This window comes from Eulemur rufifrons, chromosome 1 (genome assembly GCF_041146395.1).
Source record: "Eulemur rufifrons isolate Redbay chromosome 1, OSU_ERuf_1, whole genome shotgun sequence".
NCBI lineage: Eukaryota > Metazoa > Chordata > Mammalia > Primates > Lemuridae > Eulemur > Eulemur rufifrons.
The window spans coordinates 39760936-39776474 of record NC_090983.1 but is presented as its reverse complement, the minus strand read 5'-3'; the positions used below and the strand labels follow the sequence as shown (position 1 = coordinate 39776474).

General features: G+C 36.7%; 1 non-coding gene across 1 annotated transcript; it reads right to left on the bottom strand.

Moving 5' to 3' along the window:
- Window positions 1-15262: 15262 nt before the first annotated feature.
- LOC138387985 (U7 small nuclear RNA) lies at window positions 15263-15324 on the bottom strand. Its single transcript, XR_011234025.1, has one exon. It is a non-coding gene; the product is annotated as a U7 small nuclear RNA (small nuclear RNA).
- Between the last annotated feature and the right edge of the window lie 215 nt (window positions 15325-15539).

The following is a 15539-nucleotide window of genomic DNA, read 5'->3' as shown; positions in this document are numbered from 1 at the left end:
TATTAAGTATGAAATGTCCGATTTCCTTAAGTACTAAGTTTGACAGTTGATATCTCTGACATTTCATTTTGACACTTCTTGTTTTATGTTTATTATGAAAGTACATCATCAGTCTTTCAAATGCACATTTTCGCTTGTGATTATCTTTCAGATTTTTTTAGAGCAATTTTTGTAAAACCATGGAGAAGTCAAAAATTCATGTTATTTTCGAATATGAATTCCATCGTGGAATCAGTGCAGCCGCAGACAGCTTGAAATATCAATGAAGCGTTTGGGAAGGATGTGGCTAGCATATCACAGTATGCTGATGGTTTGAGAAGTTCTGTTCTGGTGATTTTAATCTTGAAAATGAGCCATGTGGGTGACCTGTGACCAAGGTGGATAATGATAAGCTGAAAGCTGTAGTGGAGGTGAATCCATCTCAACCTACACATGAATTAGCAGCAAGGTTTGACATTACTATTCCAACAATATTGGACCATTTGAAACAAATGGGCAAGGTAAAGAAGCTGGATAGATGGGTGACGCATGAATTAAGTACTAAGACGAAGAGAAATCATCTGGAAGCTTGCCTTTCTTTGGTGTCACGACATAAATGCAAACCATTTCTACACCATATTGTTATGTGTGATTAAAAATGGATTTTTTTTGACAATCGCAAGCATTCGGCACAATGGTTGGATAAAGATGAAGTGCCGAAACACAGTCCAAAACCCAAGATTCATCAAAAAAAGCTACTGTTCTCTGTTTGGTGGTCCAGAGCTGGTATACTACAACTTTATGAAACCTGGTTGATTGATCACAGCGGATGTCTACTGCAACCAACTGGCCGAAATGATGAGAATGCTTGTGATTAAGCAGCCGAGATTGGTCAATAGAGACAGGCCAATCCTCTTGTAAGACAATGATTGACCACATGGCGCAAACCACTCTGCTGAAACTATAGCAGCTGGACTTGGAAATTCTCTGTCATCCACCATATTTGCCAGATCCTGAACCAACTGACTACCACTTCTTCCAGGCTTTGGACCATTTCTTGAAAGGAAAAATATTCAGTTTTCAACAAGCTGTGGAAAACGCCTTTAATGATTTCATCGCCTCTCCCTCTCCAGGCTTCTTCGCTGCTGGCATAAACAAGCTACCATTAAGATGGCAAAACTGTGTCGATAGTTTAGGTGCACACTTTGATTAATTATACTGCTTCTTGTTTGAGATATAATAAACTAAACTTTTGATTCGAAATTGGACATTTCATATTTAATGACCCAATACAATGTCTATGCTATGTATTCAACTGCCTTATCTCATTTTATTTTTACAGACCCCTAGAAGGGGTACTACTATTATTTTTGTTTTATAGATAAAGAAACTAAAGTTTAGAGAAGTGACTTACCTAAGGTTACACGGCTAGAAAATGGCAGAGCCAGGACAACAGCCCACACTTGTCTGACTCCAGAGCTCAAGATTTTAACCACTCTAAAATATGTCTTTCTGTCTCTCTCAGTCTGTGTGTGTGTGTGTGTGTGTGTGTGTGCGTGCATGCAAATTCTATTTTACAGATGAAGAAACTGAAGTAGGCAAAAGTCAAATGACTTCCTTAATTCCCTATAAAAGTTCATTGTAATTTTTGACCAAGAAAGTAAAAAGATGTCAAAAAATATATAAATATAGAACACTATCATGAAAAATGGTATCACGGAGTTCAGAGTATTTCAAACCAAATTTTGCACACTCAATGTCATGAAAATATTTGTGTTCCTTGCCTCCACAACATATGATTCTGATGTTTAAAAATATTTCTGTGTTCTGATTTCCCCTTATCCTTAAGAAAGAAAATAAATTTAACATAAGACTTAATTTGTAACTCAGGATGTATCTGCCTTTATCTATACAACAGAGTATTAGTTGTCTAGCAGCCTTTCTAGTTAATTGCTAATTAATTATATATTTCAAATTGCTTGTAATATGTTTCTTTAAAAGGGATAGAGAGCTTTATTGGTAGGTTACAATTATAAGATTATACAGTTCCTACCACAGATTTAGAAATAATTAATGAAAAATCAAGTTTCAGAATGGCAAGAACACTATTTCAAAAATGTTAATTTCTAGTTCATTGGGGGCAGCAAGAACCCCTTCAAATATTTTATCTTTTTTTAAAAGCATCAAAATTTCCTATACCAAAATGCACAGTCCACATTTTTTAACAAGGTTTCTATGGCACACTAGTCGCACATGTGTTACATCCCATCCCATCCCAACAATTGCACCCACCTGGGACAGGAGCAGGGAAACTTCTTGGCTTGTCATTCCTCCCTCTGAAGCCCAGAAGAACAAATCTCTCTCCACTTTAGAATAGGATCGTAGCATTCATCTAGGAGTTTAGCTTATCAACTGAGCACTGGGTTCCACATTAATTGATAAGAATACAAGCAGGACACAAGGCCAATGACAATGTGTAGATGGACATCTGGTATCCCAGATTGGATTAAGCAAAGAACAAGCTAAGTGTGTGCTTAGGGCACCATAAAAAGCCAAAAACAGAGTATGAATAGTTATTAGAGGGAATAGTAGACTTTAATGAACTATATTGCACTTATTTTATAATTCAACTTTAAAAACATTTTTGGAAATACATATGAGAGGTTCGAGGAGAAGGCATCATAACCTTTTCAGTGGTTGAGACCTATAAAGGCAATCAACCCTTCTTTATATCTCAGGACAGAACATGTTGACACAGTATTCAATTAATCAACCAGAATCCCTAAACAAGTTTTTATTCCTAACAAATACTAGAAACTTTTAATTCAGTTCATAAAATAGTTTTAGTCAATGATAGGGCCTGTTTCCTAAGTCTACACAATGAGTTGTGTAGACTGAAGTTTCAACAGAAGAAATTGTGGACTAATACTTCAATGGATGTTCACTGAATGAAGGAATGAACTAGAAGCAATACACCTGGATTCAAATCCACTTTTTTTTTTTTTTTTGGTCATTTCTGATCTGTGACCTTGAATTACTTACCTTCAGCTTAGGTTTCTACATGTAAAAATTGAAATGATATGATATGCTTCAGGAGTTATGGTTATTAAATGAGATAATGTGAGATTATATTATTAAGGTAGTTGAATCTCTTATTTGGGTGTTGGGAGTACAGACCCTTATTTGCAGGGGTTTACTAAAATCCTTCACAACCTCCCTATATTCATTTATTCATTCATTCATCAAATGCACATAGAGTACCTACTATATAACAGGCACTATATTGGGTACACAGAAGCCTTAGGAAATAAAATATTTTTATGTGCATTTTGACGTAGTCTAAAAACCATATAGTATTTGCTGTAGTGTACAACAATTCATTAAACTTTCAACCTAACCATCCCTCCCTAATGTTCTCTCCATCTTTGAGAATAGGAGAGGGATGAGAATGTCTGTTTTACAAATTATCTAGTAATTTTCAAAATGAAAGTTTAATATCTCATTTTTAGGGTAATGAAAAGGTGCAAATGTCAAAACTACCCAGCCAAAATGTCACCTCCTCTTTTTTTAAAGATATATTTATTTATTATATGTATAGGTTCATGGAGTACAAGTGCAATTTTGCTACATTGATACATTATATCCTGGTGAAGTCAGGGCCTTCAGTGTATACACTACTGAAGCAATGCAAGTTGTACCCACCAAGCAACCTCCCGTAATCCACCCTTCCCACTCCCCCAAACCCTTGGAGTCTCCATTGTCCATCATTACACATTCTGCTTTCATACATATATATTATTTAGCTCCCACTTGAAATGAGAGCATGTGGTATTTGTCTTTCTGTGTCTGAGTTGTTTCACTTAAGATAATGGGCTTCAGTTCCAGCCATGTTGCTGAAAAAGACATGATTTCATTATTTTTTATGGCTGAATAGTATTCCATTGTGTATATATGTCAAATTTTCTTTATTTAATCTTCTGTTGATGGCCATATAAGTTGATTCTGTATCTTTGTTATGAATAATGTTGTGATAAACATATGTGTGCAGGTATTTTTTTATGTATTGATTTCTTTTTCTTTAGTAGATACCCAGTAGTAGGATGGCTGGGTTATATGGTAGTTCTATTTTCAGTTCTTTGAGAACTCTCTACGTTGTTTTCCATAGAGGTTGCGTTAATTTACATTCCCATCAGTGTTGTATAAGAGTTCCCTCATTTCCACATCTTTGCCAACATCTGTTATTTTTTGTCTTTTTAATAATAGCCATTCTGTTTGAAGTAAGATGACATTTCATTGTATCTCATTGTGGTTTTAATTTGCATTTCTCTGATGATTAGTGATGTTGAATATTTTTTCATATGCTTGTTGCCCATTTGTTTGTCTTCTTTTGAAAACTGTCTGTTCATGTCCTTAGCCTGCTTTTTAATGGGATTATTTGTGGGCTTTTTTTGTTGAATTGTTTGAGTTCCTTATAAATTCTGGATACTTGTCCCCTGTTGGATATATAATTTGCAAATATTTTCTCCCATTCTGCAAGTTGTCTGTTCACTTTCTTTTGCTCTGCAGAAGATTATGATTTAATTAAGTCCCCTATTTTTGTTTTTGTTTTTGTGGCCTGTGCTTTTGAGGTCTTAGTCATGAATTCTGTGCCTAGACCAATGTCCAGAAAGGTTTTGTCAAGGTTTTTTTAGAATTTTTTTTTTTTTTGTACAAACAGGTTCTTGCTCTGTTGCCCATGCAGTGGCATGATCATTGCTCACTGTAACCTTGAACTCTTGGGCTCAGCCTCTTGAGTAGTTAGGACTATAGGCACATGTCACCATGCCCAACTAATTTTTTTTTTTTTTTAGACAGAGTCTCACTCTGTTGCCCGGACTAGAGTGAGTGCCGTGGCGTCAGTCTAGCTCACAGCAACCTCAAACTCCTGGACTTAAGCTATCCTACTGCCTCAGCCTCCCGAGTAGCTGGGACTACAGGCATGCGCCACCATGCCCGGCTAATTTTTTGTATATATATATTTTAGTTGTCCATATAATTTCTTTCTATTTTTAGTAGAGATGGGGTCTCACTCTTGCTCAGGCTGGTCTCGAACTCCTGACCTCGAGCGATCCACCCACCTCGGCCTCCCAGAGTGCTAGGATTACAGGTGTGAGCCACCGCGCCCGGCCCCCAACTAATTTTTTTATATTTTATTTTTTGTAGAGAGACAGGGTCTCACTATGTTGCCCTGGCCTCAAGCAATCTTCCCGTCTCGGCCTCCCAAAGTGCTACAATTACAGGCATGAACCACTGTACCCAGCCCTCTTCTAGTATTTTTATAGTTTCAGGTTTTACATTCAAGTCTTTAATCGATCTTGAGTTGATTTTTTATGGTGGAGATTACGTGTTCAGTTTCATTCTTCTACATAGAACAATCCAATTTTCCCAGCTCCACTTACTGAATAAGGTGTCCTTTCCCCAGTGTATGTTCTTGTTAACTTTGTCAAAGATCAGTTGGGTGTAAGTATGTGGGTTTATCTCTGGGTTCTCTATTCTGTTGCATTGATCTATGTGTCTATTTTTATACCGGTACAATGTTGTTTTGGTTACTATACCCCTGTAGTATAATTTGAAGTCAGGCAATGTGATGATCCAGTTTTGTTCTTTTTGCTCAAGATTGCTTTGGCCATTCAAGCTCTTTTTTGGTTCCATGTAGGGTGAAAAATGACATCAAGATTGTTTTTTTACTTAACTGGAAAGACAACATTTAAAATGTGATAGTAGTGGAAACATTAATTCAGCTTTGGAGCAGAATCTTTTGCTTTAGGAAAATCACCCAGAATACTTTTATGAGTATAATAACCACTTATTGTTCTTGGAGAAAACTTTCAATCACTAATAACTAGAAAGCTACTGCTTCAGACAGAGGTGTTAAATTAGCCATTGGCCAAATGTAAATAAATATGCCCTTGCAAAGATAAATTTTTTTTTTGTCCAAAATGTGAACTAGATTTGCCCCTGAAAATTGTTCCTCCCCGCCCCCTAGAAATATGTATGTCTTTTATGCAAGAATTTTCTCACAGCCTGGTTTAGAACAGTTCATACCAGGAGCCAGGTCTGGCCTTCTCTTAACGTTGCGCTGAAATAAAGAACTGGAACGGTCTGGACTGTTGATAACCTATCCATGGTTTTTTTTTTGTTTTTTTTTTTAACTGAATAACCCAGACTTTGAAGTGTATCTTTTAAACTGTAACTATTGCCTTGTCTGTGCCTCTGAGGCTAAATAGTACCTGGGGGTGAGAGGGAAAGACTTGGATGTTTCTACCGTCAATCATCCTGGGGTGGGTGATGAGACAGGCCTGGGAATGGACAGGGAAAGGAAGGGTTTCCACTTTCTCAGCTGTAGCCAAAAGAAGGGTAAGTCTGAGAACTCCACGACATGAAGATGCCTCAGGAGACCTACCAGCTGGAACAGTCTTAAACATGCAGTAGGTGCTCAATTAATAGCTATTGAAAAAGTAATTATCAATTTAATTATATTTAGATTTAATGGGAGATCCTAAGAATAGCCAAGACACTTGTAATAGCATCCAGATCAGGAAGGCTAGTGGATGGATTAGTGTCCTTCTGGATAGATCGTTGAATATGGTGTTCCTTGGGGATTTATAGAAATTACTTGTGAAGCAAATCTAGTAAAAGAACAGATTTCTCACAGTTCTTCTGGTCAGGGAAAAGTGTGTGCCTTTTAAAGGTTAAGAGAAGTTGGATTCCATCCCTCAAATTCAATTTTTCTTCTCTATAAAACCATGAGCTTCGTGCATCACCACGGTTTCTAGTGCAGTGCTGAAACACAATAGGTACTCAGAAACTGTTTGCTGAGTTACACATGCCAGACTAGGCTCTGTGTGACTTCTTACTGCTTTAAAAGTAATATTGATACAACATAGATGATCCTCAAAAACATTACAGGTTATCGATGTCAGAGCTCCAGACCTCACAATTTATTTCTTGATGTCCTATAAATGCCTATTTCATGCTGCTGTTGCTCTTTTCTGCTTCACTCTAGATGTGTGCACAGAGTAGTTCTTTAATTCCCTACAGCACAGCTAAGACCAAGCTATGACACTACACATTTAACTGGAGGTTTAAGGGTAACTCAAACATAGTTACAGAAAGTAGCTTGTAACTAACCTGAAAAAGTCTTTCACAATATTATCTTCAATTTGATGGATTGACTAAAATAAGTAGTCTTATTTAAAACTGGTTATAAGAAAGATACTGAAGTAGAATTAGTAAGATGACTTGATCATCTTTATGGTAAGGCAGTTGCTATAACTTTCAAATTGGAAATTATGTTTCAAGCACAGATACCTGCAAAAAGCTGCACAATCATCACATAGTACCAGAGAATCAGGAAACCAGAAGGGGCACTGAAGGCCACGTAGCTTCCTCACTTTATGCGCGAGGAAATGGAAGCCCAGAGTGATAGTCATTTGCCCAGCGGCACACAACTCACCAACGGCAGACTACAGAGCCTGGTCAAGATGGCACTGCTTCTCATTTAGTGCTCTTAGTACTATGAATACTTGATAGTATTTATTTGTATCTTATGTTCAAGAAATACTCTGAAGCAATAGTTGGTGTAGAGCTTTTTTTTTAAACAATTATACTTTGCTTAATTTGAGGAACATTGCAGAGCCTTGAAAGTACTAGGAATAGTGGGTCTCAAATCTGAGCTCCAGGCCAGTGGAGCTTAGGCATTGGTATTTAAAAAAAAAAAAAAAATCCCCAAATGATTATAATTGCAGCCAGGATGGAGAATCACTGCCCTTAATTTTTTAAATTAATTTTAATTTTATTCAATGTTCTTATCCATTTTCCAACCATTTTGTCCACATTCCCCAATTTCTCCACTATACCCCATTCTATGATTAACTAGAATTCACAAAGAACTCACAGTTACTCATTTGGGTTTCATTAGTGACCAGTGGGAACTTTCTCAATTAGTGAAGTTCAACGCTAAAAACATTTAATTTACCTTAAACACAAAACATATCATTTGCTGGGGGCAAAACAGAATTGCATTAATTTAGACAATTGGTTTCCATAGAATCACATGATCAGCAAGCAGCATATAATTCATACCCCAGTCACCTGAGAAATCTTTACCTATAGATTCGTGTTCTTATGGTCAAAATCTCCAAAAAGAAATGTTTCATACTTTCTTTCGTTATTCTTAACTACATTGTTAAGAATGTTCTTTTATTTAACCAACTTAAGCTGTTGTCTTCAGTGGAAATGGAGAAAAATAAATAGATTGCCTATTTGCTTATCTTTTGTTTAGTTGTGAAGACTCACAAATTCACAACTTAGCCTTCTTTTCATGAGGCTAATAATAAATAATTTAGCCTATCATTGTGGCCTATATTTTACAACCATTTACTGTATATTTTTCATTCCTTTTCTCTGAACACATTAGACCCCTGTATGATAGAATAGTTATTTGCCTTTGTTTTAACATGTCATCTAAAGATGAAAAATGCAATGTTCATGATTGAGGTTATCATGTTTAAGTATCATTACACTCATATGCAAGCACTTTGCATTTTTTCCCTTTATAATTTTAAGACATAAAATGCAGTCATGGGTCATAAATGATAATTACTTTGCCTTATGTCTGAAAGCAGAATGCAAACATAAAGCTTTCTTGCTTTGATAATTTCTGTAATTTTACACATGGCATTAATAAGGCCCCGAGTATAATTCAAACGTACAGATTGCACCCACAATGCCATAAACACAAGCTTTTCTCAGAGCAAATCATCACTGAAGCACCATCTCAGATAAAAGAATTAGTCATTAACTCTTCAGGCAGCCTTTATATTTTCTTTATGTAGTATTTTCTATACTCGTCGTAATATTGTGCCATTTTCACCAGCTAGTTAAGATTTCATTGTATAAACAGTAGCTGAATATATTCATGTCAAAGATAATCATTTCTTTAAAAGGTTTCTTTGTCAGGTATTCATTAAAATAGATTTCACATCAAAATGATAGTCACTAATATAGGGCAAACATCTTACCCATTTGGCAGGCTTTTAAAAAAATTTTAAATTTTATTAGTACTGTATCAGATCCTCCACCTATATACTATGTCTCCTTAATGGTATACAGATCTGTTTTATGAATGCTCACAATGGGTGGGCATACAAATGGAATAATCTATGGTCATACAAGATAGGAGACCATAGGAGAGATGATGTTCATGGATGCCTCTGAAATTAATTATTGGAAATACCTACTGGCACCAATGCTATACTTTGCAAACAGTGCTTCCACTTTTTTAATATTGGTCTTCAGAAATTCATTTTGTGAAAAATTCCCTAAAATAAAAGCATCTCCCCAGCTGATGTTTACCACTCTGCGCTGCCTGAAGCATTGGCATTTTGCTTCAAGACAGGAGGTAACAGGAATAAATACAGCGCCAGTTACATTTCCTCCAGATCAGATATGTGAATGTTGTGAGCATTGTAATGGGTAGCGTGGGTGACACAGAATTTCACAAAAGTGCCTACACAAAGAGCAGCCCTTCAGAAAGCAAAGCAGACACCATGTTGTCTCATTTTCAAGCAGTTCACAACCTTCTCCAATTTTTCAGAGAAAGCTTTTCAGACACAAAGTTTTTTTTTTTACCTAAACCTAATGGGATATGAATTTTTAGGAGGGCAATTTGATTTCCAGACAGTGGGGAGGAAAATAATAAAAAGCAAAAATTGAGGCCATAAGATCATAGCTGTAAATACCTAACTTCTCCGAAAGGAGTAAATTAAAGTGAGACTGGCAGCCTTTACCTATAGTCATATAGACACTGAGAGCCATTAAATTGATGCCAGTAAAAAACTAAATCCCCAGCCTTAGATTATTTCATAGGAGACAGCCATAACTGCTCTGTGGGCTCGGTGGCAGGGGGCTCTGGAAAGGGGTGAGTCACGGCCCCACCCAAGGCTTTCGGACGGATGTGTGAGCACAGCTGCGGCCCGAGAGCCCGCCCCGGAGCTGACCTCCCGGGACTCTGATTGGCCTGACTGTGGATGTGTCAATCATGATTACGTATGCCGCTCTGTGATTGGTTGGCTGGTTATAAGTGATCTTTGGCTTTTTGTTTTGTTTTGTTTTGTTTTGTTTTGTTTTGTTTTGTTTTGCTTTTGGCAAGCTAGAGCATATATCTAAAGTGACTGTTGTCACCTGACATTTCCCCAAATTCAGGCTCACTGATTGAAACATTTTGGGGTATATCTTTTAGAATTCTTTTCAGCCCCTGTGGCACATTATTTTCTATACCCTGAGTACTATCAATTTTCATCCTTTGAGGGGAGATTTTATTCTATTCTATCTTACTTTATATTTTATGTATGTATTTTTTTGTTGTGGTAAAATACACATAACAAAATTGATCATTTTAACGTGTACACAGTTCAGTGGCATTTAGTACGTTCACAGTACATTTCACAGTGTTTTGCAATCATCATCACGATTTGGTTCTAGGATTTTCATCACCCCAAAAGAAAACCCTGTACTCTTGAAGGAGTCACTTCACAATGCCTCCCCTCCAAGCTTCCGATAACCTCTACCTTGCTTTCTACCTCTATGGATTTGCCTATTCTTGATATTTCACATAAATGGAATCACACAATATGTGTCCTTTTGTGTCTGGTTTCTTTCACCTAGTGTAATGTTTTCAAGATCATCCATGTTGCATGTATATTGTTTTAAAAGCAACAGGAGGTCATATGGCGCCTAGTCTGGTCGATAAGCTGGATATGTACTGTTTGAAAAAAGTTTAAGTGACATAATAAAGTAATAAAACTGATTATCCTATGTGACTCATACTTTGTTCTTATGTCCTTAAATATATAGGGTCTATTTACACTAAAAAAAATACAACAAATAAACACCACAATATATTATTACCTATACTCAAAGTATGCACATTACTTTATTACTGCCAAATAGACTTTTACAAGATCTTCCTTGGGGAGGAGGAGGGGTTTGGCCAAAGGATGTTACACGGAAGATGTTATGCTAAAACTATGACACCCTCCTAATGAAAATTGTGAGGTATGTGTAAATCAGATCTCGGGTGACTGTAAGGCAAACCATTTAAATTAGGCTTTTGTGGTCTCTCTTTGTAATTGTCCACTTTCCAGTTCTCCCCTGAGGGTGAAACACCTAGTTAATAAAGTAAATTCATTCTAAAATATTTGTGAATTAATGAACTTAGAAACTAATGGAGACATCCTTGTTTAATTCTTACAAAATTAATTGACTTTTGATCAAGAAATAAAGAGAAATGTTAAAAGAAGGATTTTTCCTTGTTTCCTCAAATCATACCACATGGATCAGTGTGGTTCTCAAACTCCTATGTGCCTAAGAATCACTGTGATATGTGTAAAAATAGTTTCTTAAACCCTAGAGATTCTGATTTGATCTGAATAGGAATAGGAATCTATACTTTTAGTGAGTATCCTAGGTCAGTGGTTCTCAATATTAGTGTGCATCAGAATCACCCTGCGGTATTGTTAAAACAGATTGCTGGACCCTATTCTCAGAGTTTCTGACTCTGTAGGTCTGCAAATTTACTTAAGATTCCTGGTGATGATGCTGATGCTGATTGGGAACCATATTTTGAGAATAACTGTCTTAAGAGATTCTAAAATAATTGTGCCTTGGCCATATTTGGAGACATACTAATAAACTGATCACCCATCTGCAGCTCAGGCTAAGTCTATGCAGCAGCTTGCGATAAAAAAGCATGGATTTTAAAATGATGGAATAATATAAACCTCTGTCTCTGCCTGTGGAAGCATCAATAGTTTTCACAATTTTAATAGGGCAGTATTTTAACCTAAAAAATCAGTGAAAAACCTAAAACCAATGCACTAAAAACAATACTTTCTTTTGACTTTCAAGTATACATATCAAAGTTTATAAATTATTACTGTAGGTTTAATTTAAAATAATATGTCAAAAAAACACAACTGAAGCACTAAGAAAATCATCGTTTAATGGCTTGGAGTTTCAATTAGAAAACTGATTCAGGGGTGCAGCCTGCTGGATGCTTCTGATATTGCAAAGGAAAAAATTGTCAAGGAAGTTTTATCATTTAATACATTTTATTGTAAAAATTTCTTTCCATATTTCTTTATAAGCATGATATAAAGAAAACATCATGAACTTTGGAGGGTTCAAGATCTTCCTTTGCCTTGTGACATTTCTTGCTGTGTGATCTTGGGCAAGTTACTCAACCTTCAGGTTTCTGCTCTGTATAGTAGGGTATCACAATAATTACCACTCAGCAGAACTGTTGTGAGAATTAAGATAGTTAAGTTTCCAGCATAATGCTGCATTCATTGCAGAACCTATGTCCTTTATACACACACACACACACACACACATACATGTGAGTGAGTGTGTATATGTATATGTATATATACCAGCAAACAAACAGAAAAGAAAATTACTTTCTGACCTTCTTTCTACACAAGTTGCTCCAACTTAATTCTGCTTCAAAGCAACAACATTTACTAGGCCATGCAGGGACTCTATGTTAGTGCTTTTCTACTTTTTGATTTCTGATAGCTGTATGCTTTAGTGAATTAAAAAGACTAGGCACTGGAAGAGTTATGTAATTTTTGCAAGTATTAAAACTTAGTGATGAAGTGAAGCATCCTAGCTGAATAATTCTGTGTAAGTAAAATTTTTAATTTTACAGTCAATTAATTCTTTGTCGTGCTGGGAAAGGACTCTTGTAAACTCGTTCTTGCCTAAGATAAGCAACAGGAAGTAAGATTACATTAATGTCAAGGCTCAAACTGTGGACTCCAGCTGTGTTTAGGGACTCATATCTTGACGGACTCACCTTTATGGTTTGGGTAGTGTCCATTGTGGTCTCATGCATGGTTGGGAGCAGGTTCACTCATGCTTTCCTGCTATGGCCTCCTGGTCAAGCAATCCAGAGATGTGACACAGTGATATACAGGATGGTCCAGGAGTCTGAATTAAAACAAGGACGCCAGGAGATTCTGATGAAAGGCATCCAAGGGTGACGCAATGTAGAAAAAATCATGCATTGAGAGATCCAGCAGGAATTGGTTTTTCTGTTCCAGATTGCTGTGATTATTGGAATAGAATCAAGCAGTACATCAATACTCAGTGGGAACTTTCATTGAATATCAGTTATAATTGCCAGGGAACGCTGTGATTCAAGGTAAGGGTGCCCTTTGGGTTCAAGTTTTGCAAACTGCAGTGATTTATCAGGCTCTTGCTGCAGTAATAGACCATTTTGAAGGTGAACTCTTCCTGCCTACTTACCTGCTGCCCAGCATTAATAGAGTCAGATTAAGTTAGTCCAGGGTCCAGCACATTGCACAAAGAAAGCATTCAATAAATAAGTGTTGAACAGAATCCTTGTGTTATCATGATACCAAGTACATCAAAGATTGGGGTTTAATTGGAAGGCATATTTACTTGGTCCTGTATTCATGACCAAGCAGTCATTGCAAGCACTGTGTGCTCATCTGCTGTAGCTTTACTCCAGATAACTCAGGAATAGGAGTTTTGGTAAGTTTGAGCCCTGAATGTGCCTAGAAAAGACCAGCTGCATTTTCAGAATATAGCTCTGGGTCTCCACCATTCACTTATGGCAGCTTATCAAAAATCACACTCTACTGACATTCTTAAAATAGAGCTATGCTAGGGCTTGGAGAAAGGTTCAGGTGAAGAGAAAAATAATTGGGATTCAATGTATTGGAAAATTATTTGGGGATTAGACACGTTCTATTATGAATGGCCAAATGTTAGAGAATGATATTAGTAAGATCAAATATTTAGATCTTACTAAGTGTAAGTGTTCTTAAAGTAATGTGGACTGACTTACACAGGTCACATGATAGTTCCCTCCTCCTCCTAATCAATAACTACAAATTGCTTCACTTTTCATTGCTCTGCAAAATCTGTAGGTGACAGATGACAGTGCCTTTTCTTTCAGGGTCACAATAACACAGAATTATTGACTTTTATTTTCTTTCCCAAGTCAGGAATCTGTGACAGTTACACCTTGACTCAGGCATCCCAGGAACACATTTGTAAAAATGTTACCCTTGAAAAATTAGGAATGAGTGAAAGAAATAGTTTGATTTAAAAAAAAAAAAAAGTTAGCCGGGTGTGGTGGCTCACGCCTGTAATCCTAGCACTCTGGGAGGCCGAGGCGGGTGGATCGCTTGAGATCAGGAGTTCAAGACCAGCCTGAGCAAGAGTGAGACCCTGTCTTTACTAAAAAATAGAAAGAAATTATCTGGCCAACTAAAAATATATATAGAAAAAATTAGCCGGGCATGGTGGCACATGCCTGTAGTTCCAGCGACTCGGGAGGCTGAGGCAGTAGGATCGCTTGAGCCCAGGAGTTTGAGGTTGCTGTGAGCTAGGCTGACGCCACAGCACTCACTCTAGCCTGGGCAACAGAGCAAGACTGTGTCTCAAAAAAAAAAAAAAAAAAAAAAAGTTAAAAAAAAAGTAAGTTTTCAATTTGTTAAAAAAAAGAGTTGGAGAAACTTTCACCATATTCTCCTATTTACTATGAATTTTAAATCACATGCATTTACTACCTACTTTAAAATAAGTCATTGTTAAAGAAGAAATATGATTACAGAGATAATATTTATAGAGTATTTGCTTTTAAGAGAAAGTACTCAGAGTCATGCAATCATAGTAATAGAAACTCTAGAGTGAGAATTAAGTGTTATGCCATATTCTTCCTATGCCATCTAGTGGGAGACTCAAACGGTCTTATCTGAGTCTTGTGCAGATTATTTGCCATCAATTTTTCCAACTCTTCATTTGTACCAACTACATTAAACTTAATAAATAGTACATGTCAAATTATAGGTCAAAAACAACACTAAAGCAGAGAAAACAAAGTACAAACCATGTTTATATTACAAATAACTTTACGGCAGGATACACTCAAGTTTCCAGCTCACATCATTAATAATACTAATGAGACATTTCATGGATAAAATCTGGGCCATTGCCAATACTGGTAAATCACTACATCATGTTATGATGACACATCCTAAGCTATGCAGCCAAGAACATCCTAAGGACAGAATTCCTAGATTTAAATAGAATATAATGCTGTTCACATGCTGTCTCTTTCTTTCCCTGTCTCTGCATAATGAAATTTTACTCATCCTTCAAGAGTCCTATGATATCATATCCTCTATGAAACTTTTTTTTTTTTGGGAGGGGGGATCTTCCGGTGAGAACTGGAAAACCTGCTAGACAAATTCTAAAAGAGCTGTACCACTGCCTCTTGCTTTTTGTTACAGTCTGACTGCATACGACTCACAGAAACAAACACAGACACACACGCCCTGGCAGGACTAATTGGTCCCTCCTTGTTTCCAGAGTACTTTGTTCTCACACTTCAGTTACCACATCCACTGGTATTATGATTTTCATTGATAGAGCTGTCTGAGGACAAGGGGTGAATGTTCATCATTGGATAAGACACCACCTTGAAT